General features: G+C 38.3%; 1 protein-coding gene across 20 annotated transcripts in view; it reads left to right on the forward strand.

Annotated features, from left to right (window-relative positions):
• LOC5566699 (plasma membrane calcium-transporting ATPase 1) overlaps window positions 1-27,653 on the forward strand; it is a 277,219-nt gene that overhangs the window by 174,162 nt on the left and 75,404 nt on the right. The window contains exon 1 of one of the 20 annotated variants that reach the window (XM_021855708.1): window positions 23,369-23,571. The exons of the other annotated variants lie outside the window; for them this stretch is intronic. The gene's annotated coding sequence lies outside the window, so the exon portion shown is untranslated. Of the gene's footprint in view, window positions 1-23,368; window positions 23,572-27,653 lie in introns of those variants that run through there. 20 annotated transcript variants of the gene reach the window in all.

Genomic DNA, 27,653 nt, shown 5'->3' on the forward strand with positions numbered 1-27,653 from the left:
GTTGTATTGGCGATTGAACCTGTTCTCCTCAAGAAATTACAATAGCTCTGTTAGTAAGCGCGTGGATTTGACGATAGAAAGATCGTTTGTTCGATTCCAGATGTGTTTTGTGTTTTGTTAGAGCTTTATTTATTTATTTTTTTTTTTCAAATAAGGTCCATAATCTGTTGATCATGCGATTAAAATTCGACTCAGAACTCCCGAACGATGATTTGACCATAACGAAGCAAGTTCTTCATGACGCAAATCCCAGGCATTGCAGAATTCGCTCTCATTTGAGTATGAAGCACGATCAAAGCAAGCAAAGAAAAACATCTCATATATTGCGGTCTACGATCTATGTATCGCAAGTTGTAACAAGTCTGATAAATGAAAGCAGTGAACGAGAGCCCCAAAGAGAGAGCGATGATAAAATCCATTTTTCTCGCTTGTTTACTGTTGGGGGTAGGTGTTTTCCTTTACTGGCACGATAAACAATCCACGAACTTCCGATATCAATAGTACCGCATGTTACATATTCACCCCCCTATGTACATTGGCGATTCCCTAACCTCAAATCTACCTGTTCCACGAATAGAAATTCTTGAATTTCAGCAACAAATTTGCATCTATTGTGAAGAGATCTGTTAGAAAGGATGATTCCAATAATTTACTGTTTGCTCAATAATCTAATTCTGCCAAACTAACAATTTTTAGATTGGTAGAGCAGGTACAAAGTGAGGTTACGAGTCGCCTCTGCCTATGTGACAGATCACTGCAGCAAATAGTCATTCAGCGCTGGTTGAGTGGCGAAGACAATTCTTTTCTCAGTTTCGACTTTTTTCCATTCGACGGCGAAAATTGTCTCCCCTGGTTATGAACTTCTGCCAATGGGTTGATTCACCAATCTGTTACTCAGGGCCACTGCACGTAATGTTCTCTTTGTAATTTCACCCCTACTAGAACAGATCCTGCTTTTAAACTCTATAAGAACTTCCACAGGTATTATATGGATTACTATTTAACCATGTACAAGCTGCTTTCGAATTCCTGGAAAAATCTTAGACATTTTTCTGATGATTTTTTTAAGAATGTTTTTATTAGTTGTTTGTAAGCTTTGCAAAGGATCTATGCAGAAAATGGCTTCAGAGATCTGCCAATACAGCGGGAATTCGCCGGTGAAAATGCACCAGACTCACGCATCTGGAGAGCAAATCGTCATGATTTTCACATATACATGCACATTTGTTCTATATATGGAGACTTCAATGCGACGGTGCTCAGGCGTCAAAGTCAGTTTGACATCTATTCTTGACATTCGAGTGCTTTTTAGTTGGAATATTTTCCAACAAGCGAGCATCCAACCATCGAGTCATTCCATGTAGCGGAGCAAGCATCTTACGAAGAACCTTTCAAGGTATTTGTATTTGGCTCTTATAAGTTTTTCGTCCATAGTATCGGAAGAAATCAACAGAGTACTTGCCCAGTAGTTTACTTAACCTTCCAGTCGTCACGCGGTTTGCCACCGTCAGAACCACCACGCTGCAGTTGTGATCGAAAAGCGTTGTACAAAATACAACAGCGCGACGACTGAAGTGTAAAGGAAACAGACAAGGATCAAAATAATAAAATCATGTAAGCGACCATCAGTTATTCTGATGAAACAAGCACAAATAACGATCTATTTCATTGATATAAATGGCCTCCAGTCTAAATCCTGAAATATTGTTTTACGAAATCCTAAAATCTTGACGGACTCCTGACGTGATTCTCGAAAAACTCTAGATGCGATCTCTCAAGCAATTTAGATGACCCTTGGAAGATTCTTGGTGCAGTATTTGACGCATACCTTGCGAGATGCTTAATATCATAACTGCAAAATTGCTAACAATTTACCTACATGAGAGATCTTTGCCAGATTACTACTATGTGTTTTGGTGTAATCTAAACAGATCCTTGATGGGTCAAACTCTACACACCAAAACATCCTAAATTTAATTTAAATGAGTTAATATTCAACGATAAATGATATAGAACGCCTCATCGCATTCAAGACTGCTTGCAATGTTGAGCGAAACTGAAACATTTCATGTTCTTTCATTCAGTAGTCGCCAAAATTGCATGCTTTCTTGCATCTTGAACGTAAAATTGCAACCGAGTTTGCTCTGTTTACACGATTATATGTAAAAAAAAACAATAAAAAATAATGCCCATAAATGAAACGGCTGTTCGGTCATGTACATGCATAATGATTGAGTTTCCAGCGTGAAATCATGTATAGGGAGTCGTTTTGCTTGCAACACTTTTTGAAAGTGGACACTTTGCGCTCAATATTAAGATTTTCGCTAACAATGTTGGATGTAATAGATGTGTTTAAATGATTTATCATTGAATAATCCATTACTAATGGCTTTACACATGTGACACTAAACAAACATGACGTGTAAATTTAAAATTTTTTAGTTTGTATGCTTAGTATATTACTGGATTATCGTATACCATATGGGAGACTCGTGGCAGATTTCTAAACATCGTTTCAAACACACGTGGATTTTCAAGTCCAAAAACCACCTCGCTTGCAGTGCAGACGATCAACAAGGTTTTACTGATAGAATAGTACTTTTTAAATCGATGGTCGGTAGCTGTTGCATTTCCCAGATTGTAACTATAAGCTGATGCAAACCAATAAACAGCCTATCCTGGCCCATATTAATGGGTTCAGCTCCGATACCGTTCTTACCAGCAGCTTCATTGTTCTTGAGCTGGTGAATGGCATCCTAAACCTCTCTCAAAGTGGGGGCTTTCCATCGTCCGTAGTACTGATAAAGATATTTCTTTATCCTATCCTGGCCCATATTAATGGGTTCAGCTCCGATACCGTTCTTACCAGCAGCTTCATTGTTCTTGAGCTGGTGAATGGCATCCTAAACCTCTCTCAAAGTGGGGGCTTTCCATCGTCCGTAGTACTGATAAAGATATTTCGTTCGTCACTTTGACCCTCATTGCATACGGTCTCAGCACCATTCAGGTGTTTATCGAAGTGCAGCTTCCACCTTTCGATCACCTCGCGTTCGGCCGTCATGATGCTCCCATCGTTATTCCTGCACATCTCGCTTTGCGTCCCGGAAGTTTAAGATTGGTATTTTTCCAAAAGAATTTCTTTTAAGGACCTTGATTAATTGTTCGTAAATCTTATGTGGATTTCTGCTCTCTTGTTTGATAGTTTCTATAAAAGCCCTTGGCAGATTTCTATTAATAGTCTCAGCGTTACATACATGGTAAGCTTATGGCGGATTCATTAATAATGTTTTGGTAGGTTATATTTTCGGGTTTGGTAATTTTCTCGATGCCCCAAGAAATAGAGTATCTTTGGGCTTACAATACGATATACACCTTCAAAAATGATGAATTGTCAAATAAAGCTCCCATTTAATACTGTGGAAGTTTTCGTAAGCTTAGCTGATATGTACCAGTTGCGTCACCATGAAGAAGAAAAAGACTAACCTTTACTGCTTATTATTATATTTCCTTTGATACATCGAATCGGAATCGAGAACACCAGAGAAGATCCTCAATTGGGTCACATATTGAATCCTTTGTCCCGCACTGGATCATCCAAACAAATTCGAATCGCTTGTGTCATAACCGCTTTGAATGGACATCGAGTTTTCCGAGTATAGCTCCCATTTTCAGTTGTTATCACATGTCTGCCTTCTACCTACTAGCTAACTTCAGACTGGACCACCATCCGCACGATGAATCAAATCCACCCAGACGGCGTGACAAGAGCGCACTTTTAGCCGCATCCCACTCGCGCAAATTCCTCACGAAACTGTGCACACAGGTGGCCACTGGTCAATCCGTGTTCAATGTCTCCATCGCAAACACAAACCGTTTATCTAGCTGCCGGGAAAGCTAACGTCCAATCGGTCGCAAATGTGCACCGTGGAAATGTACAGACGACCGACGTTGAGCTTGCTAAATTAGCGTCACTAATTGATAGATTTCTTTCGAAACGAAACGGCTTACTTTTGGTCAGTGGTGGTCGTCCGGTGGAAAACTGATGGGGTGTCGGTGAAATTTCCTTTTTTTATTTTACTTACGCGGTAAGGTGTCACAGGACAAGCTGCCGTCAGCGGAAGACAACTATGATGTTTGAGCAACAATCGAACGGGATCTTACCTCTTCGGAAGCTGATTGCGAATGGCACACAAGACGTTGGTTGAAATCCAATGAGCTATGTGAAACGAAAATAAGCAAAGGAAGATGTCATTTAGGCGAGCGTCTACAGTGCAATGACGCGAAATGAGAAGAAAGCTACTTGCAGTGTACTCAGAGATGAAGTCTAGAAAAAGTGTTATCCTTAGACGATGCTTATCTGCATAGCAGTAAGTCGGTGCCTTTTTTCGAGATCTCCGTCATCACGGTTTTGGTCAGCCGGTGTCATGTAATCAACATTCTCGTTGATGGACAACAGCCGCAAATTTGGTGGAATGTTATTGTACGAAATATATTCTCGACATTTTACAGCATGCGTATGATGATAATGGGGAAGATATGGCAGTGATAATATTTACGCTGCGCCGATTACCCAACCTTGAAGTAGGAAGTCATCTCAGGTTGTTTAACCACCGCACAGGTTCTCAAGTTAATTTTCAACTCTATTGAATTTCTGATACACAACGGCATGAAGAAAAAATTGAATAGTTCAAAGATTTGAGTAATAGTCGTATTTGTCCTCCTTATCCATGAAACGCATCACCGACCATCGCATCAGACTCCCAGAAATTTTTCCTTCCTCACCAATAAACACCTTTTCCGTGGTGATTGTGAAGATGCAGAGGTATTCTCGGTCTCTAGAAGTAACAATCATTACACCCTAACATTCCTTGCCCATCCCAACTGACTGTAAGGACTTGGCCGACGCCGTTATTAATCAATGATATGGAATCTGCCAAAATGTGCACTTGGAGAATAAGCGAAAAGTCCGTTTCCTTTTTCATTTAAATCGAAGTGCAATTCTTTCCAGTTCCAATCAATCACGGAGTAGAAGTGTATTGGCATAGACGTAAATGGAGAACCCCTTAACCCGATGAAATGTCGCATCCAACAACTGTCGCGCAAGAGCCACGTTATTGTCGGGGTCCGACTTATCTGCACGATATAAACCGGCTATCACAAACGTGTAAATCTCGGTCGCACGCTTTCTGCCGGTGGTGTGTGCAACTTGTTGTTTGACGTTATCTCGCTGGGACTCAGGTAACCAACTCAGGTGCCAACTCAGAAGAGACCAAACGCCATAAATACGTTGCTCAATGAGAATCACTCATTCGGAGCAAACCGGCAGTGTAATGAACCGGAAGTAGATTCCTCCGGTGAATGAAATTCTTGCTCCATTATACTTCACCACCGCAGAGAGTAATTGGTCCACAAGATGAACGTATTATGTCGTAATTCCACCTAATCTCGGAATCTCCCTAGATTGGACTCCCGTTTGTTTGCCCTCTGCGGACGTTACGTGAGACGATAATAATTGCCAAAATGCTTATCAACGGCAACGGTTCTTCTGTGTTTTGTCACGGTGCTGCATAGTTATAAAGATAATGACGGAGACTATTATTGTCGTCTATCCAACCAATCCAACAAGAGCAGCCTCCAGTAGAACCGTCGTCGTCTGGCGGCTTTGGATTGACGTGCGGTGTATTTGTCGCACTTTTATTGACTGGAGAGCAATATGAATGTGATGTGCATATCTTTGAAACTGCATAATCGACAAGTATCGCGCATTTCGTTTGGCATATTTTATTGCTATAGGTTTGCGTTTGTATAGTGCTGTTTAAAATATCAAAGAACCATTTGAAATGCACTGACGATATTTCTTGGAACATTTACTGGATGATTGAATTGCATATAAAACTGGATAGATTTACAAGCGAATCGACAGCACAGGAAATGAATTTAAGGCGAATGCAGACACATAAATGTAGAAAGATTTATTTGTAATCATGTCGGTTATGTCTATTGGATAATGGAATTGAGAATATTTTATTCTATGTTTATTACTATGGTTGAATTTTCGTTCTAAAACTAAATACTTTGATTTGACTGAGTGGATACGTTCTTTGTTTTATCAAGAATTTTTTGAAGAAATATTGAGTGAAAAGCTTCGTCCCATTTGGTTATAGCATTAAATGGAGTCAACATATTTTTGATTATTTTAATTAGACGAAGTTGGTGACCAAAAAGTTAGGGAAGATTTAAAATCATTCAAAATTCAAACTCCTTGTCCTTGTTCTGATTAGGAAAGATTCCCTTCCTAAGTACTATACCAGGAAAGGAGCTTCAGAAACATTTTCATTTTGAACACTCTGTACAGCTTTTTTTCTGGACATTGTTTTGATGATTCAATAACAACATGGTGAGCTCGTTTTATACTATTATTTTTACTAAAGAAAGAATCAGATCATAATTTTTCTATATGTCTCGTCTCTTCGTTTTTTTTTAATTTCTTTATTAGTATCATTCCAAACATTACATTAATTTCTTAAATCTAGGTGTTCTGTGTTATTAGACAACACTATCATCCTAATTTGGTAAAACAAATTTAAGATATTATTAACATTTTGTTAACAACATATTACATTTCATTTGCCGTAGCAGTTCAGATTTTTACAGGTGAGTTGATTTCACCTGCTTATAAGAGAAAAAAAAACGCTTTGAATATACTTAACCTAACTTAACCTAAACATATAACGCATTAATCGTGGCAATAGAAGATTGTAACGATTTTTGCCTGAAATTATTTATTATTTTATTTGACATTTGTTCCAATGTTTCAACATTGGATATTCTATGTAACTCATTGGTACTATACCAGGGAGGAAGTCTCAGAATCATTTTCAAAATTTTATTTTGAATTCTCTGCAGAGCTTCCTTCCTGGTATTACAACAGCTAGTCCATATTGGTACAGCATACAACATGGCTGGCCTGAAAATTTGTTTGAATATCAAAAGCTTGTTCTTAAGAAAAAGTTTCGATTTTCTATTAATAAGGTGATAGAGACATTTTACATATTTATTACATTTGGCTTGAATGCCCACAATGTGATTTTTGTAAGTTAAATTCTTATCTAGCATGAGCCCTAGATACTTAACTTCATCTGACCAGTTTATTGGAACCCCTGACATCGTGACAACATGTCTACTTGAAGGTTTCAAATAAAGAGCTTTTGGTTTATGTGGGAATATTATTAGTTGAGTTTTGGAAGCATTAGGAGAAATCTTCCATTTCTGCAAGTATGAAGAAAAAATATCCAAACTTTTTTGCAATCGACTACAGATGACACGCAAGCTTCGTCCTTTGGTGGAGAGGCCTGTGTCATCCGCAAACAGGGATTTTTGACATCCCTGAGGTAACTCAGGTAAGTCAGATGTGAAAATAGTGTATAAAATTGGTCCCAAAATGCTGCCTTGGGGAACACCAGCTCTTACAGGAAGTCTTTCAGACCTGGAATTCTGATAATTAACCTGAAGTGTACGATTTGACAGATAGTTTTGAATTATTCTAACAATGTTTGTTGGAAAACTAAAGTTTTTTAATTTTACAATCAAAACCTTCATGCCAAACACTGTCGAATGCTTTTTCTATGTCTAGAAGAGCAAGACCAGTAGAATAGCCTTCAGATTTGTTGGAACGGATCAAATTTGTTACACGTAAAAGTTGATGAGTAGTCGAATGTCCATGGCGGAATCCGAAAATTGGAACAACCTTAGCATTTTTCCATTTGTCAGGAAAATATGCTAATAGAAAACGATTGTAACCCGTTTGGCATAAGGTCGTTTGGCATAAAGCCGTTTGGCATACAGTCGTTTGGCATAATGGCCGTTTGGCATAATGGTCATTTCAAGCGTGTGCTAGAATAAAGGGCGTAAGTCGCATGATCGATTTCTCTTCATCGATCCTCTCTTCTGTGAATAAAAGTGACAAGACGCGAGTTTGTCAGCATTTTTTCGCCTCAGGACGCAAGATTGCATCGCTGCCAAGCGGTATGAAGTGAAAAAATACTGATAAACCCGCGTCTTGTCACCTTTATTCACAAAAGAGAGGATCGATGAAGAGAAATCGATCATGCGACTTACGCCCTTATTCTAGCACACGCTTGATTTGGCATAATGGCCGTTTGGCATAATGATTGACTTAGAATTGAATATCGGCATTGGAAGCTCTTACCGTGATCAACATCACCGAGCCCATAGTAAAAATTTTGGTAGGTTCTCAATAAGCGTGATGTTCGTTCAGAGATTTTCCAAGCTCATTTCATTTATTTAGTTAACATCTACACAGATAACACTGAATCAACAATTTCACGCCACAATACTCGGTTCGTGGCCGCTTCTCTCCATCCTCGGTTCTGCCCCACGCTCGCCAAATCGATACGCACTTGATCCGCCCACCTAGCTCGCTGCGCTCCCCGCCTTCTTGTACCAACCGGATCCGAGGCGAACACCATCTTTGCAGGGTTGCTGTCCGGCATTCTTGCAACATGCCCTGCCCATCGTATCCTTCCAGCTTTGGCCACCTTCTGGATACTGGGTTCGCCGTAGAGTTGGGCGAGCTCGTGGTTCATCCTTCGCCGCCACACACCGTTCTCCTGCACACCGCCGAAGATCGTCCTAAGCACCCGACGTTCGAAGACTCCAAGTGCTTGCAGGTCCTCCTCGAGCATCGTCCACGTTTCATGCCCGTAGAGGACTACCGGCCTTATGAGCGTTTTGTACATGGTACATTTGGTGCGGGCGTGAATCTTTTTCGACCGCAGCTTCTTCTGGAGGCTATAGTAGGCCCGACTTCCACTGATGATGCGCCTCCGTATTTCACGGCTAACGTTATTGTCAGCCGTCAGCAAGGATCCAAGGTAGACGAACTCGTCGACCACCTCGAAAGTATCCCCGTCTATCGTAACACTGCTACCTAGGCGAGCCCTGTCGCGCTCGGCCCCACCAGCTAGCATGTACTTTGTCTTGGCCGCATTCACCACCAGTCCAACTTTTGCTGCCTCGCGTTTCAGGCGGGTGTACAGGTCTGCCACCTTTTCAAATGTTCGGCCGACGATGTCCATATCATCCGCGAAGCAAACAAATTGACTGGATCTCCTAAAAATCGTACCCCGGCTGTTAAGCCCGGCTCTCCGCATAACACCTTCTAGCGCAATATTGAACAACAGGTACGAAAGTCCATCACCTTGTCGTAGTCCCCGGTGGGATCCAAACGAACTGGAGTGTTCGCCTGAAACCTTCACACAATTTTGCACACCTTCCATCGTCGCTCTTATCAGTCTCGTGAGCTTCCCGGGAAAGCTGTTTTCGTCCATGATTTTCCATAGCTCTACGCGGTCGATACTGTCGTATGCCGCCTTGAAATCGATGAAAAGGTGATGCGTTGGGACCTGGTATTCACGGCATTTTTGGAGGATTTGCCGTACAGTAAAGATCTGGTCCGTTGTCGATCGGCCGTCAACGAAGCCGGCTTGATAACTTCCCACGAACTCGTTTACTACAGGTGACAGACGACGGAAGATGATCTGGGATAATACTTTGTAGGCCGCATTTAGAATGGTGATCGCTCGAAAGTTCTCACAATCTAACTTGTCGCCTTTCTTGTAGATGGGACATATTACCCCTTCCTTCCACTCCTCCGGTAGCTGTTCTGTTTCCCAGATTGTGCCTATCAGCTGATGCAGACAAATGGCCAGCCTCTCCGGACCCATCTTTATGAGTTCAGCTCCGATACCATCCTTACCAGCAGCTTTATTGTTCTTGAGCTGGTGAATGGCATCCTTAACCTCCCTCAAAGTGGGGGCTGGTTGGTTTCCATCTTCCGCAGTACCGACGAAGGCATTTCTTCCGTTGTCCCGTCCTTCATTGCCTGTGCTCTCAGCGCCATTCAGGTGCTCGTCGAAGTGCTGCTTCCACCTTTCGATCACCTCACGCTCGTCCGTCAGAATGCTCCCATCCTTATCCTTGCACATCTCGGCTCGCGGCACGAAGCCGTTGCGGGATGCGTTGAGCTTCTGATAGAACTTACGCGTTTCTTGAGACCGGCACAGCTGCTCCATCTCCTCGCACTCCGTCTCCTCCAGGCGGCGTTTTTTCTCCCGAAAGAGGCGGGTCTGCTGTTGCCGTTTCCGTTTATAGCGTTCCACGTTCTGTCGGGTCCCTTGCTGCAGCATGACCGCCCGCGCTGCATTCTTCTCCTCCAAAACCTCCTGGCACTCCTCGTCGAACCAATCGTTCCGTCGACTCCGTCCCACGTACCCGATGTTGCTCTCAGCTGCATCGTTGATGGCTGCTTTTACTGTTCTCCAGCAGTCCTCAAGAGGGGCTTCGTCCAGCTCATCCTCTTCCGGTAATGCAGCCTCGAGGTGCTGCGCGTATGCCGCTGCGACATCCGGTTGCTTGAGCCGCTCTAGGTCATACCGGGGCGGCCGTCGGTACCGTACGTTGTTAACGACGGAGAGTTTTGGGCGCAGTTTGACCATCACCAGATAGTGGTCGGAGTCGATGTTAGCGCCACGATAGGTCCTGACGTCGATAATGTCGGAGAAGTGCCGACCATCAATCAGAACGTGGTCGATTTGCGATTCTGTCTGCTGTGGTGATCTCCAGGTGTATCGGTATGGAAGGCTGTGCTGGAAGTAGGTGCTACGAATGGCCATATTCTTGGAGGCGGCGAAATCAATTAGTCGTAGGCCGTTTTCGTTCGTCAGCCGGTGGGCGCTGAACTTTCCAATCGTCGGTCTGAATTCCTCCTCCTGGCCAACCTGAGCGTTTAGATCTCCTATGATGATTTTGACGTCGTGGCTTGGGCAGCTGTCGTACTCGCGTTCGAGCTGCGCGTAAAAAGCGTCTTTATCATCATCAGTGCTTCCGGAGTGAGGGCTATGCACGTTTATGATGCTGAAGTTGAAGAACCGGCCTTTGATCCTCAACTTGCACATTCTCTCATTGATCGGCCACCACCCGATCACGCGCCTCTGCATATCACCCATCACTATAAAAGCTGTTCCCAGCTCGTGTGTGTTGCCGCAGCTCTGGTAGATGGTATGGTTACCTCTAAACGTTCGCACCATTGACCATTTCCAACACACTTCCTGCAACGCTACGATGCCGAATCCGCGGTCCTTCAGCACGTCGGCGAGTATGCGTGTGCTCCCGATGAAGTTGAGAGATTTACAGTTCCACGTACCGAGCTTCCAATCGCTAGTCCCTTTACGTCGCTGTGGTCTTCGCCGATTGTCCCGGTTCGTATTCTCTCGTTGATTATTCGTTGCTTGATGTTTCCAAGCTATGAATGTCAAAAATTGTTGTGACATTAGAGAGCAATACTAAGTAAAACTCGTGATGGGTATGGTGGAAGATCTCTTAGTAATAATAATTTTCTCTAATCTCTGAGCTTGATGCGATTTACATATTTGAAATTAGTGAATTAGCGAAGAAAGTTCGCAGTTGTTAATAAAAGGAACGCTCATAGAATATTTCGCTCCACATCAAGTTCTGTCCCAGTTTGGACGTAATACTTGACAAAAATTACGGGACGAAAATAGAAGGGAAAATTAATTTGCAAAATCCTCAAAGCTCTAATCGAAAGATCTATTAATGCAGCATAATGCAAAAATAGCCCATATACGCAGATTATTTTTCGTTTAAAATGTTTAAAACTCTAACGCAAAAAAAAATCTTCTCACAGCATAACTCAAATGAACAACACATATTCCAGAGAAAATATTTGTGGCAAAACTTTTCAAAGATTCAATATAAATTTTAATTTTGGAAACGTACATAAAAACACCGTCTATTATCGAAAGAAGAGCAAATTTGTGATTGAGATATCTTTACAGCATATCTCGAAAGGAGATTATGCGATTGCAAAAAAATATGTTGAATATTGGCAGGTTCTAAAGTAATTATCATTATAACAGAACGTCTTGCTAGAATTTATAAAACAGCCAAATATAAAAATGGTTAACATTTGGCTTTACTAAATAATAAAATTTCAAACAGTATAAGTATAAAGAACAGCCTATTTTTAAAAGAAGTCAAAATTTATTATTAAACCAATAGAAGATTGGACGCCAAAAATTATTGCGGCATAATAAAACGAAAAGACATCAACAATTTCGTTCAGAATTATCAAAGTGATTGTGCTACTTTTCCCGGAATGTCGATTCTCCAAATGCCAATCCATTGAGTGACCCTTTTCTCTGAATGTAATTTCCCCGAATGACCGGTTTTCCCGAAAAGTTGTGCAGTTTAAATAGGTGCTGTAATAGTCTTCAGTGGCTGGATAGTGAACGAGAAAGAACGATAAGCAATCAAAAGAAGGAGGTATTCTGTCTTCGGTAAAACTCGAAAGAACCGCCTATTAAATAAAGAATGGTGCATATTAGATGGCCAGTTCGTTCACCACCCTGAAATGTATAATGTTACGACAATTATGTGTGCTAAAAACTTTTCGGTTAATTGGGCTAATCGGGGAAACGGGATATTCGGGGAACTGGCGTTCGGGGAAATGACATTTGGGGAACCGGCGTTCGGGGAAAAGTAGCACAACCCATCGGAATAACTGCAGTAATCGATGTCTCTTTTCGCTGATAACTGATAACAGATCAATGTTATCGAATGCCGCTCTTTTGTCAGTTGGAAATAATAAAATATTTAAAAATATATCTCCAAAGAACAGCTTATGTACAAAAGAAATTGAAATTTATATAAATTTTAAATCAACAGTTTTTATACCTATAATGATGGTTACATCATATCTAGAAAAAAAAAAGTATAGAACGTTTGAAAAAAGGGTGAATTTGTGATAAATATATCAAAATCTTGACTGCAAAAATATATTCCAATAGCGAAACTCAAAAGAAGAATTTCTGGATAAATAATAAAATACTTTAAGATGCAATAACTTTCCCAATAAGCTTTATTTTATTCAAGAGCATATGATTGATGACTCTAAAACAAGCCTGATGTCATCAGAAAGCTTCAATAGAAACGTAAAAACGAATGTCATTTAATAAAAAATATCTAGGTTTCAGACTCATTATGCCAAACGACTTTATGCCAAATGGCCATTATGCCAAACGACCATTATGCCAAACGACTTTATGCCAAATGGCCATTATGCCAAACGACTTTATGCCAAACGGCTTTATGCCAAACGACTTTATGCCAAATGCCCTACCACCATCGAAAACATTTGTTAAATATATCAACTAAAAATGATAAGCTACTTTCTGGAAGTTTCTTGATAAGGATGTAGAAAATTCCATCATATTTTTGATTTTTTTAATAATAGTTCTCACTTCTTCCAAATCAGTCTCCCAGGCATTTTCGAAAACGTTCTCTTGATTGAGAATATTTTCGAACTCCTGAGTAACTTGATTTTCAATTGGACTAGTAAGTCCTAAATTAAAATTGTGCGCACTTTCAAACTGCATAGCAAGTTTTTGAGCTTTTTCGCAATTAGTTAGTAATAATTTGTTTTCCTCTTTCAATGCCGGTATTGGCTTCTGAGGTTTTTTCAAGATTTTAGATAATTTCTAAAAGGGTTTAGAGCCAGTCTCGTCTCTTCGTGTTGAATACTAACTAGGCGCGCTTTCAATGTAGTCAATGAAAGTAAATGAAGAACCGAATTTAGTACTAAGCCATTCAATTCCTACTAGAGTTCGTATCCTTTGACAGATACGCGTATTTCGACCTCACTAGACTAAATTCGGTTTTTCATTTACCTATAGCAGACTTTCTTCAGTACCAATCGATAGAGAATTTATTCCCACGGATATCATTATCCAGATAACTACGAGTTTTCACTCCCCTACTCAGTAAAAAGGATCGTTACTTTGATAAACAAGATTATTAAGAAATAACCTCGCTCGCTACAACTAACAGTTGAAAATTTTAACTGAAATCCTGTATATTGCTGATAAATTTGTTTAATTATCTTTCCAATCTAACACCTCAGTGGTCGTACTGTTGTGCACAACATATGTGGGAAAACCTCGCTTGTCGCACACAGCGTCGGCGGGGTGCTTCCGACGGTGGCCACTGGAAGGATAACTGGTTGTGATCAATCACGGAACAGCAACCGTTATTCATGCTAATGTTACTCATTTAAGAAATGTTCAATCGTTGACTGAATGATTCAGAATGAGATATAGAAACAAATGAGTAATTCCTCCAAATTCGAACTGTGATTCTGGGATGATCCATCCGTCCGCATCGAGGACAAGTGCGTACAAGCATGAAGTGTGATTCCTTTCCATCCGGCTGTGCTGTGTTTGTTTCTTCATTTTGTGGGTACTGCGAATACCTAGGTATCTCCGTGCTATTCTGCAGAATGGAACCAACAAGCCGAGATATCTCACTATCTACATGGTAGTAAAGTTTCCGTCATCATTCAGCCAGCGTCCTCCTCCTGCTGTGTCGTTTCTCTTTCACTCACTCGGCCGTCGGAGTGGTTGGCGAGGTGTACGGCAAGGGGGATGATGGGCGATAAGGACTTTTCGATAACACACTATCAGCGCTGCGTGGTGGAAGGTGGAGGCGGAGAGCCTCGCTTCAGTGCTTCATGTATGGGCCTAGAGCCGTTTATTGGGTGCGCCAGGGCTGGTAGCAGGTCTCTTTTTTGAGACTTGGTCTCTATTTTTGTGCAAGTCTCTATTTTTATCAATATTATTCTAAAGTCACTTTCTTCTGCTGGTAAATTGTAGAGCAGTCAGAGAAATCTTTAGAGACCATTTCTTCTTCAATCATCTTCTTCTTCTTCTTGATATTACGGCCACAGTTATTAACTGAGAGCTTTCTTTGCCAAAGTTGCTATTTTCGCATTCGTATACCATGTGGCAGGTACGATGATACTCTATGCCCAGGGAAGTCAAAAAAATTTCCACGGGAATCGAACCCAGACACCTTCAGCATGGCTTTGCTTTGTAGCCGCAAACTCTAATCACTCGGCTAAGGAAGGCCCCATTCTTCAGCCATATCTTCACAGATTCCTCGAGGAAAAGCTTCAGGAGTTCTGCTAGTGATTTCTCCTGGCATACTTTTAGGAACTCGTCTAGACACTTTTCTAGTGATTCCTTTACCAATTCTCCTAGAATTTCTTCCAGCAATGTTTCAAGGGATGCCTGGTGAAATTTCTCCAGAATTTGCTCCAGTAAATCCAGGGAAACTCTCAACGCTTCTACTTGCTAGATACTACCTAAGGATTTCTTTCAGATATTTTTGGACTAAATCTTCCACCGATTTTTCTGTTGTAATTACAGAAGATTTTTCAAAGATTCCTACAGGACTTTCTCCAAGAACATTCACAAGTTCATTGAAGAGTTTTTGAAGAACTTTTTTATGGATTTTGCCAGGAAAACAACAAAAAAAACTTACACCAATATTTCCAGTTATCCTGCATATCATAATATGAATTCTTACAAAAATCCACATTTACTCACAAGAGTTGGTCCAAAAAATTTAAGGAAAAATATTGAATACTCTTTCAGGAAATCCTCATTTTTTCAAGTTTTTCCTATGAAAATAATGAATAAGTAATTAATTATTTTTCCCAATAGTTTTTCCTAGAGTTCTTCCAACAAATAAAAAAAAACAAATAGCGTGGACATTAAGGTATTCTTGAGCATTTCTGTTGAGTTCTTGATGAGATTCTTGGGCAAATAGCTTTATGGGCGAACAGTAAAATGCTTTTTGGTGAGGAGTTATTTTTTTCATGAGCAAACATGTAATCGACATCAAAAAGTTTTAGGATTTTTTTCTGTCGCGGATTGGTGCTTCCTAGCGTGGATCAAATTTTACAAGTTGCGATTTTCGCGGATAAGATTTTGAAGATTTTGTAATGGCCCTGGAATTGCTCCGAACATTCTCGAAAATTTAAAGAAATATATTAAATAATCTTTCAGGAAATCCTCATTTTTTTTCAAGAATTATAGTTTATTATTTTTTCCAATAGTTTTTCCTGCAGTTCTTCCAAACAATCTCTCTCTTGAGTAAAATCACAATGGATTTTTGAAAACTTCATTCAAGATTTCACATCAGTAATCATTCCAAGAATTCCTACATCAGTAATCATTCCATAAATTCCTACACAAATTTGTACTAGGAATTCATGCAGGATATATCCAGATAATTGGTTGATTATCTTAGCGAAATTTTTCATTGAGCACTACAACAGTAATTGTAAATCACTACGAAAGTCAATATTAATATAAGAACATAACAATTACAAATTGAGAAGCACTACAACAGCTATTTGACAGCATATTCTAGCGTTTTCTGAAACATTGTTTTCCAAATTCGTAAAATGTTCTCGAACATTTCATCATTGTTGTGTTTTTAGGAACTTGGTAGGTGAATAATGCTTAAACAAACCAGTTTCAAGCAGATTGTAGTGCGATTGAACTTGAATCGGGTTGGTGTTGGAAATGAGATTTAGAACTGGTTTCGCTAGGTTCAAAAATGAATTCGACATAGATGGATTCCATGTCAAATCGGTCAGTCACAGAACTCGACCATCTTCGATTTGGATTAAATTTTGCATATGTTTTTGGTATGGTAGAAAAAGTATTTTCCATAGAAAAATTTATCATTTTGACTCAAGTGTAACTTTTGAAAATGGCCTATAATTTTTTGCATGCAACTTATTTGAAAAATTCCAACTCCGAAACTGTTGATTTTAGAGAAAAATGTTCTATGAAGAAGTTGTAGTGAACCGTTTGGACCATAAGAAAAAAATATACACTGAAAAAATATTTTATTTATTTTCATAGAAAAATCAAAAATAAAACTTGAATTTTAAATCACACAAAAATTCCATTTTTAATATTTTATAAATTTCTACCATAGAATCTTGATAGTAAAAAGATGTTTAGCACAAAGTTTCATGATGGAGAAATTTTTAATAAAAAAGTTTTTCTAAGAACAACTTCTGGTCGATGTTCAAAATTTTGATTTTTTGGTAAAATAAATACGTTCTGATGATACAGTAAGCATCTTGAAATGATTCTAAGCCATAATGATTATATGAATAATTTCTCTAAAAGTAGCTATTTTCGAATTATATCGAGTTTAATGCAAAAAATATTGTTTAAAGATTAAAATAGGCCATTTTCATAAGTTATTCGCGTTTCTCCATTAATAATAATACGTTTTCGACTGTAAAGACCATATTTCTTTCCACTTACTTATTTTCCTTGATGGAGAATTACGAATAACTAATGAAAATGGCCTATTTTATTATTTAAATAATATTTTTTGCATTAAACTCGATATAATTCGAAAATGGCTACTTCTGGAGAAATCATTCATATAATAATTATGGCTTAGAATCATTTCAAGATGCTTACTGTATCATCAGAACGTATTTATTTTGACAAAAAATCAAAATTATGAAAATTGACCAAAAGTTGTTCTTAGAAAAACTTTTTACTAAAAATTTCTCCATCATAAAACTTTGTCTCAAACATCTGTTTACTATCAAGATTCTATGGTAAAAATTTAAAAAATATTAAAAATGGTGTTTTTGTGTAAATTGAAATTTAAGTTTTATTTTTAAATTTTTCATGAAAATAAATAAAATATTTTTTCAGTGTATATTTTTTTCTTATAGTCCAAACGGTTCACTACATCTTCTTCATACAACATTTTTCTCTAAAATCAACAGTTTCGGAGTTATAATTTTTCAAATAAGATGCCTGCAAAAATTTATAGGTCATTTTCAAAAGTTACACTTGAGTCAAAATGATCAATTTATCTATGGAAAACGCTTATTCTACCATACCAAAAACATGTGCAAAATTTAATCCAAATCGACGACTATCGAGCACGATTTTTATTTTTTTCGACTCATTCTGGATGGAATTCGTCCATATGCAAAGGCAAGACATATACGAATGAGATGAATATGCACTAAATATTCGAGTTTTTTTTTTTCAGTGACACCTCCATGAGTCCATGTTCCATAACCACGACTCACGGACGCATACTAAAAACAAAATTTGATGATAACAGCTTTCTAAACTATTCCTGTTCCATGACTCGATACTTCGATGAGTCGATGGTCCCTTCTTCACAACTGTGATTTTGAAAGATGATAATAAATTATAGAAGACTGCAACAACTATTCAGCAGAATCTTCTAGAAGTTTCGGTAAGATTCTGTTCCCTAATTCATAGAATCTTCTGGAGCTTTTGAAATGTTTTACAACAGCAGAAACACTACAAGAGCATTTAATGTATTAAATATTATTATTAAATAATATAAAGCATTTAAGTATAAATTTCGGTAATTTTGCGGTCATTAGTGTCATGCGCTTTGGAAGATTATACATAGCTCTCCACTAAAAAATTTCGTTGGAACGTGGCTAACCACGTTGGGTAAGCTAGTTGTTAGTTATTATTATTATTAACTTTGAGACTCATTCTACAAAGCAACTTTATACGTCTTAAATCAAAATGTATCATTACCTCAGTGATGGAAAATAGCAAACATGTCTTAGAGTAGCGATTTTCATATCGTGCTCTTCGACAGTTTTTGAAAATTTGTAGTAATACCTCGAAATACTTTGCTCTAAAATACGGTTTTAATTATACCAAACCGAGATCAAATTTTCATTAAAGATCACTGTTTTGTTCTATAGAAATATACTTTTGAAAATTCTGAGGTGGTCTTAACTCATCTTCAATTTATGTTGTTTTCGACGTTATGGTAGATGACATATCACAATTTTTACAAGTCTTATACACACGGTGTAAAAATTTCGGTCATTATTAAACTTTTATGTTTTATGTATAAGAATGTTTCACGAGTTTTATAAAATTTATGAATAAATTCGTGAGTATTGAACTTGTGACTTATCCCCTCAAACACATTAATATAGATCTTAAAAAGTAGTATTTCGCTAGACAAACTCGCTCAGTTGTTCAAACCAAGCTCGATAATACCAGTCAACATCGCCAGATTTCGGTAGCTTGCTCTTGCGTACTGTCTTTGCCTCTTCGTTAGGGAACGAAGAAATACTAGGGAGAAAGGCAACGAAAAAAGAGCGAGTAAGATGCGACACAAAACACAACAAAAAAAAAAACAGAAAAAAGAGTGACATCACTACTCTGCGAGGCTTGTTTTGTTCGAACGGGTCACTCAAGAGTTCTTTTAAATTGTGAGTAAGGGTGAACATAGAAACATGAGAGAAAGATTATCAGAACAATCCTCGCATTTCGATGCACTCTCACTCGAATCGTTTAAGGATTCATGTTGTGAATTTTGAGTTAAATTTGTACCCATCGGAAAAACCTCGAAATCACCGCATTTTTAAATCGCAGTGGAGTTCAAACTAACAACTCAAGTTTGACAATTTCTTAACCAAAGCAATTTTGCCATTTCAAACCATGAATTTTGTAATATTTGATGAAAAACCAAATAATGTTTCATTTATATGCCTAATTGTCACGATTACAATAAATCTTTTTAGATTGGAATTAAAAGTAAAAAAAAAAAAATTAAATGAAAGAAAAAGATGAATCGAAGCCAAGCTTAAAATTTTCTTGAGCCCAATTCTATATCTGACCCTCCGTTTGAACTGGAAAATTGATCGAATAGCATGTGACCAATCGATCAAGTTGTGACCAATCAATCGATGTTTGGTTCTCCAGACTTGTTTAAAATTTCTGGTTTGGGTTCGAATAATCTTCAGTTTGCCAACATAAATCATACTGCGATTTTTGTAGGAAACAAAGGGTCGATTTAAGCATGTAAAATATCCACAACAATTTTAATGCAAAAAGTTCTCCGCGAGCTGTAAACGCTGAAAACCCCTGTCCTAGAGGAACAGTATTAAAAATCAAAACAAATTGCTCGTGAGTATCAGAGTGCTAATTTACTCGCATCTGTCGTGCTCGCGAGTAAAATAAGCTAAAGCGATTCGTGAACTTGTTCAAAGCTGTTTAGAGTCAATTGCGCTTTTGAGAAAAAAAAGCTATTTCCTCTCCCAGATTTCTGGTTTTCAAGAGTTTTTGACTACAAACTGGTAGTTTACTCTCGATTAGATAGATATTGGAGTGGTTCAAAAAATCGTTTTTGCTCCACACCGCTCATCCGATTCTAGATCAAATTCTGAGAGTCCTCCCAAAATTCGAGCTCATTTGGATGAAAACTGAGACTGCACAAGCCCTTTAAAGTTTATATGTGAATTATTATGGGAAAAGCAAGCAATTCATTCATTTGGTCATAGTGTTTGCCCATGTGCTCTTGTGGATTAGAACTACGTTGATACTGTGAGATACAATAATCAGCTACAAATTTGACGAAGACCGTTTTAAATTGGACGCCCCAGTAATTAGTTATTGATTTTTGTATGAGTTGTAAAACATTAGTTATAATTATTGGGCTGTTTTGCAGGAATCACTGGATATATTCTTTAAAACATAGTAGCCATGATTTGTGCGTGCTATCTTTAACTGATTGATTGCTTTCCTCATAGTAATTCCCATATAAACTTCAAAGGGCTTGTGCAGTCTCAGTTTTCATCCAAATGAGCTCAAATTTTGGGAGGACAGTCAGAACTTGATTTAGAATCGAATGAGCGGTGTGGAGCAAAACGATTTTTTGAATAATTCTAATAGTTATACAATTGATTTGTCAAAACTATAATCACACCTTGTGTGGTTACTCGTAAGTGAAAGTTTGCGAACTTTTTTCTTTTTCTTTTGGTACCGTCAGACGGGGCTACTTTTGATTCCAGGGGCTACTTTGGACACTTGCGTTCTGGATTTATTTGCAGCATAAATATTAGTCTGAGCCATTTTGTGTCTTCAGTACTTTTATTAACCAATATATGTTCTACAACCAGGCATGAATATTTTTTGGAACAACATCAACGATAACAGGATAAACAAGAAAATATATCTAATAAGTCCGAACAAATATTCGCAAAGTACAAAACATTTGGTTTGTAAACTTTGTTGGAATTATTCACATATCGTGCAAACTTGTTGGGAGCATTGCAAAACTATCAAATATTCAAGTTTCAAAAAAACTTTCGATAATTTAATGTTGAAAATTGTTGTTTTTAAAAAAAATGTTCAAAGGTCTCAATATTATTACCTCTATTTTACTTTAGAGTGTTGGTTTGCATATTTTTTTAACACAAACAAAATTAAACTAAAGATTCAGAAAAGTGGATGACCATGAAACATACATATTTCAATTCGTTAAAACTGTAAATAAACAACATAATCTTTAAAATATAAAAATTCGGTCATATATAACATGAATCCGCAGTACAAAGTAATGACATATTTCATCTGCTACAAATAAACTACTCTTACCCCATCTTAAAACTATTGATAACAAAGTACATGAAGGATAAGCAACATTTTGTTAACGATGTTAACGATTTTGCAAAACACTATTCTTATACTTTAGCGACTGCATTTTAAATGAAAATTACTTTTAGCTACAGGAATTACACCATTCGTGTTTATCATCCTTAACAGTTAAGCATTCGTAACTGATAGTTCCATTTAAAAAAAGGTAAGCTTGAAGTTACAAACTAAATATGGTGAAGAGCATGTTTCGCAGAAAAGTGTTATATATATATATATATATATATATATATATATATATAGCCATTTTTTCGAGCTTAACAATTTTCTATATTATGTTTGTCGATGAAAAAACTTTCATAAACATCATAATGGACGATAATCTATAGAATTTGTTTAAAATTGATGATAACAAGTAATTTTATTACCAAATTGTATTGATTTCTAAAAGTGTCCAAAGTAGCCCCTTTTTTGTTTCGATGGATACATTTTTTTCTCTATTTAAACAATATTTTTATTTCTTGATGGATTTGCCTCATATTTTGCACATTTGTTACGCACATGTACAACTTAGATATATGCAAGAATTATAGAAATCTATCCATAATTCTTAGAGCTACAAATCCACAAAGTTTAACAATGTGGAAATAATGTCAAAAGAAGCCCCGTTTGACGATATAGTCTTCCAAGCAGGCGGGTGCGAACTTACTCACACCAAGCCTGTTCTCGAGTGTGTCATGTCTGTTTTGCGTTGGTTTACACTCGTGAGGTACCGTTTTGATTCATATTCCAAACACTTAAGGCCAACAGTGACTTTAAATGCATGTAATAGGCATAAATTAACATAAATCGTTCCGCGTGTGTAGGTACATGAGATGGATGGATATTGGTTGTGAAAGGGGTCCGCGTGGTCTGTAGGGATTTGAATTCTAAACTTGTAACCAACTCAGTTATTGGGTCACCAAGTGGCTCGGTAGCTTAGTTGGTAAAGCGCTCGTCTAGCATACAAGAGTCCTGGGTTCAAATCCCAGCCGAGCACGTGGATTTTTTTTCATAATTTCACCCATAATTTGTCCATCTTTACCACGCGTAATGAGTTAATTAATTTAATATAAATTAACCGATATTTGTGAAAATTTTAATTTCTTCGCAAAGCTGTTGGGTGTGCCGATAAAATTGTTTATTTTGACTTGTTTAGTATTGTTTTACGTAAAAGTATGAAAAAAAAAATTGATTCAAACGCCGAACACTGTGTTTATTCCATCCCATATTCTCGAGCTAGAGAATCATCACTACTCCTGAGATACAAAATAGATCGGAAGACGATAAATTGAATTGCAATTGACTGCTATTTCCTTGTAATTTGATGACATATTTCAGCGAAACATTTCAACCAAATCGCCATACAAAATCCGAGTGTTCGGAATATGAATCTGTTCGGAATTGAAGACAAAACGTGATGCGAATATTTATGATTTACCCCAAAAATCCCGTACGCAAATAGGCAATTAAAAACTGTCTCCCATATTAGCCAGTTTTCGGGATAATTTCTGTTCAAAGACTTCATTCAAACAAATAAGAAAATGTGCGTCTCACATACACATTGTAATTTTAACTAATAAGTTTAAAAAGTCACATAGATTCTCATGTTATAACCAAATTCAATTATAAATACTTTGCATAAATGAAGTTTCACTTTCATTTCAATAGATAGATTTTTTCCATAGAAAATCTGAACTCGGGAAACGCATCAATTTTTATCCCCAATCTCGGAATAATGAAAAGGATCGCAAAAGAAACACTCTATACAGTACCTATTTGGACCTTTATTGGTCTCTTTTTTCAAGACACTTCCAGCCGCTACCAGCCCTGCCCGGTGCCATAAGATGCAATGCGGCAAAAGAAGCGGGATGGGTAATCGAGAGTTTACGCTCGCACACCATCATCATCCCATCGAAACGGCGATACGATATGACATTATAAATAGAACCGGGCGAGGATTTCCAGCTTTTATACTAGTTTTACACACTTGTGCGATAAGCGATCGTCTCGTCCGGCTCCGCTCGGGAGAGAGCCTTTTTAGAGCAGCGAAGAATTTTCCCACTGAGGTGGCCAGTCCTGTTTTTCCGTTCCTTCGTCGGATCGTGGGTTCGTGAATTCGTGACGAAAGTGCATTAGTCGCTTCTCCTCGTCGGGAAGGGGGCGAAAGGTAATTCATCAATCCCGATAATTTAGTGCTGATTTTTTTTTTCTATTTCGTGCTACTCGTTCGTCTATTTTGATCGATTTGTGTGGAAGTCAGTTCAGATGTTCGCTCGGGGAGGGGTCTCCGATTCGGTGTGTGTATTGGATAGCGAAGTGAAGTTATTATTACTGAGACCTGAACCCTGTTTGGCGGGGTGAGGTGGTGGATGATAGGCGATTTGTTTCGATCGAACGGTAGTGTGGTTTTTCCTTTACTGCGATCGAAATTTATTGGCTGACTGTTTTTAACTACCATTAGTGTGTGTCTGTGTCTGCATCGAAGAATTGTACGTCAGAGTGTGCCTGAAGAACGTCATGAACGGTGTGTGATGGGCGATTGCCAGGTGGGTGGTTGGTTAGTTGGCATCGCACTGGTGGGTGGCAACTTGAAGTGACGTAGCTAGGGTGGAGTTGAACTTGGGGAACCTCAACATTAAAAAAGCTCGCTGTCTATATGTAAGACCCCAAAATTCAACTAAATGTTCAAGTAATCGATGGCAAAGTAGGTAGTTCTTGTTTTATATTGTGATTGAAGTGATAGAACTTGTGTCCATTTGTTGTTTGATAAAATGTCAATTGAAATACACCTATACAAAAATACATTAGTTTATTGAATATGCTTAAGAGATTTTGCATTCCAGGTAATGGTATAGAATCACTTTATACTATTAACTGAAAGTCTCACCATAATTTCGAGGATCCCTAGAAAGCTGGGGCCCGATGTGGATCGCACCTCCTAGCTTCACTACTGGTGCATTTCAGCCAGTTAGGGCGTATGGTACCACCGTGAGGGAATGGAAAATTCGGAAAATGTTTTGCAGGTGGATGTATTTTAAGATCAAAGGAAGACCAACTGAGCCAAACTGGTGGTGTTTTGTGTGTTGTTCTGGCCTGGTCTCGGAGAGAAAAGGCATGGATCGTCGTTTGTCGGCTGATGGGAATATTAGCATACATATAGATCGTCGTCGTCGTCGTCGTCGTCGCGGCAGCAAGAATATAAAGCTACCGCCCACTTGGGGCCTAGAATCGGACATCTTGCCGCGGATGCTGCGAGAGGGGGGCGGTATGGGATACTTTTGGATAATGAAGTTTACTCGAATTGAATATTTGAGCAGCTAGCGAGCGAAAATGAGAATGATGTGTGTAGTTTTGGGTGCATGGTCTGCAGCTCTCAGCCTTTGGCATAGTTGGATTTTTCTTACTCGATGTAAGATTGCGAAAGATATGCTTCAACGTGATGACGCCCGTTGAATCAACATTTCAGAAGTCTCAGATACTGAAACTTGCTTACAATATGACGTGTATCTTGGACGATTCATGGTTGATGCACAATGAGTATGTAGCGCATTGTATCGTAGTTTCTGTTTGGATAATATTAGTTCACTCAAGGAGCAAGGGCTTACCTTACGATAAACTGTTATCAGTAAATTCCGTCTGAAGGCAACTCGTTTTGAACTGACTGATCTTCTTCTTTCTGGCGTTAGGCCCCTACTGGGACAGAGCCTGCTACTCAGCTTAGTGTTCTTATGAGCGCTTCCACAGTTATTAACTGAGAGTTTACTTTGCCAATGACCATTTTTGCATGTGTATATCGTGTGGCAGGTACGAAGATACTCTATGCCCTGGGAAGTCGAGAAAATTTCCAACCCGAAAAGATCCTCGACCGGTGTGATTCGAACCCACGACCCTCAGCTTGGTCTTGCTGAATAGCTGTGCGTTTACCGCTACGGCTCTCTGGGCCCCTGAACTGACTGATGTAGACTGCAAATACTTAATAGGTTTTGAATTTTCATATGTCTTCATTGAGTTCACTTATCTTGTGATGATACTCATTCTTTTTTTTATCTTTTATTTCTTTGTTTGGCTAGTCAGTTTCTTGTGTCTTTTCAGTGTTAGATTTTGTTTCAGGTAACGTTTAATCATGAAGACGAAACATTTAACATCAAGGGCGATTTTAAGAATCTCTAGTACACGTACGTTGAAACTTACACATTATAAAACATAAATGTGTTTTGTGTGCTACGGTAGATTAGATGTCTTCAACTCAAGTATTGATATTATAGAATGCTTGACATATAGGGTGCTGGTGCCATTAGTGGACTACCTAAGCTGTAAAAAATCATAACAAAATAACGAAAAGCCTTAACCGAGATCTTTTGGCGTCAACAGATAGATTTCAACCTCTACTATATGGGAAAAATATAAAAAGAGTGATAAAACCTATTTTTTAACATAAAATTGCTTGAGCCACTATTGGTACACGTGTTCCAGTAGTTGCGCTAGTGCTCCAGTAGTAGACGTTCGGGAATGATACAAGGAATTTTAAACAAAATGGTAAATTTTTACATAGGTTTAACCTTTTTCCCTCGTAACAGCAATTAATATCTTTCAAATGAAGCATAAAGATCATCTCTGGGGCTTTTCTTCATTTTTATACATCCATTTTTAAAACTACTTCCATCCGTTGATCCACTACTGGAACACGACGGCAACTACTGGTGCAAGGGAGCAAATTTTTTGCATATACTTAATTATTTATATGACTTTTTGATAAAATAAAAAGCTGAAATTTGGAAAATCGACTAAACTAGAGACGATTTATCCACCAAAAATAGCACATGTCGTTTTTATTGAAAAATGTTCGTTCTATTCCATAGTCCAATCTACTGGTACATTACAACCGGCACCCTAATAATAGAAGTTGGTTTCTTGACATTCAACGTATTCTTGGGTTTGTTTGTCCACGAATAAAAATCTTCATAATCTTGGTTGAATGGGTTCATCTCAAATATTGTTTGGAGAACCTTTAATTGGGTTTATTCTACGAGTGGCGTGAGAATTGTCGATCTCGTATAGCGAGGTGAGAATACTCGACTCAAGTGAAGTGACTCTTTATTTGATTAACACGGTGAGTCACTTCACTCGAATCGAGAATTGTCACCTCGAGACCGACAATTCTCACCTCACGCCACTCGTAGTATAAACCCAAATATCTGATGAATTGATTCATATATACATGACAATATTGAAATTTTCATTTTTCACGTTGAAATTCATCTGATAGATCATTTAATCTGAATATCAGAACAACTGGGAGATTTGGGGAATTTTATACGCATGAAATCGAACAAATGAAATTTGTGAGTTTTTGAGCTCCTTTTGAGCATTCTCGAACATGTTTCAATGCATTGCACGACATGTACTCATTATCCAAAACCAAAGTTTCCCTATAGCTTGGTGAGTCGCTGCTATTCCAAATGTTTCTCAAACTCGTAAATGCAGCCATCCATGAATCAGTGTTGATCTTGGTGCCACTATATGATTATCAAAATCTGGAAGATTTCCAATATCCTTATTGTCACTGGCTGAATTGCAGTATCCTGGACGCATTCATTTGGGTTCTATTCCTGGCTGGTCCAGGATCCTTAAATAAATAAATAGGGAATAAATGGGAATTTTCGTTGAATTCCATTAGTTTAGAGTATCATCGTGAATACAACAGGATATATGAGTTCCAAAAGGCAAAGAAAGCATTCAGTTAAGAACTGTGGAAGCTTGTTTCACTCGAAAAATGATTGAAATTGACAGGTCAAAACTTCGGCCCGATGGAGATCAGATCCAGCAAAGAAAAGTGCTTTTTCTGTGATGCTGACCTTCAAGAAATTGTCACAGCTATTCTCATTATTATAGAAATTTTGTGAAGAAAATTTTGAACTACTAACAGTCAGAAATCGATCGAGAGCTTAAACAATTGATGATTGACGAGACTGACCGATGTTTCATAAAAACGAAGCTAGACCGAACATTGCAAGGTACTTTGCAATACATTTGATCTTTGGTTTCCATATCAAAGCCCAGATTTCTTCAGATTGTGAGAAATTCAGCCATTTTCTGTGACATACTCTGGGTCCATCGCTACTCCAGGCAATTCCTCATCTCACATCATTCCCAACTTAAAACTCTATGAAGATGTCGTTAAGTCGAGGGCTTCGCGTAAAACTACTTTCTCCTCTATTCCACGTTATATTGAAGAAGGGCGTGGCGTGA

This window comes from Aedes aegypti, chromosome 3 (assembly GCF_002204515.2).
Source record: "Aedes aegypti strain LVP_AGWG chromosome 3, AaegL5.0 Primary Assembly, whole genome shotgun sequence".
Classification (NCBI taxonomy): Eukaryota; Metazoa; Arthropoda; class Insecta; order Diptera; family Culicidae; genus Aedes; species Aedes aegypti.